Raw genomic sequence first — 368 nt, forward strand, 5'->3', positions numbered from 1 at the left:
CGTGGTGACTTACAGAGTTGTACGTTTTCTCACGACCAAGTTGACCACTGAGTGGCGTGTCGTGAGCCTCATAGAGGATGCGATATTTCGGATTCTCATCACGAGGAACCACAATTCGTGGTGTATCCGTTTAATCGGTGCTATGATATAGCAAACCGAGAGTCTGTAGCAACGCTACACACATCCCATCACCCGCATACGCGGTGCGGATCAAATCCATCACAGACGACGTTACAGTTGTAACTTGAGCAAGCTCATCGTCTGGTATACGTGACAACGCATCAGCCAAAGAATCCTTCTTTCCCGGCTTAGAAGAACTACCCAGTTCATGACAAGGAGCTATTTGCAATGAAGTATGCACTTGTCAA

This window comes from Plasmopara halstedii (assembly GCF_900000015.1).
Source record: "Plasmopara halstedii genome assembly, contig: Scaffold_650, whole genome shotgun sequence".
Classification (NCBI taxonomy): domain Eukaryota; phylum Oomycota; class Peronosporomycetes; order Peronosporales; family Peronosporaceae; genus Plasmopara; species Plasmopara halstedii.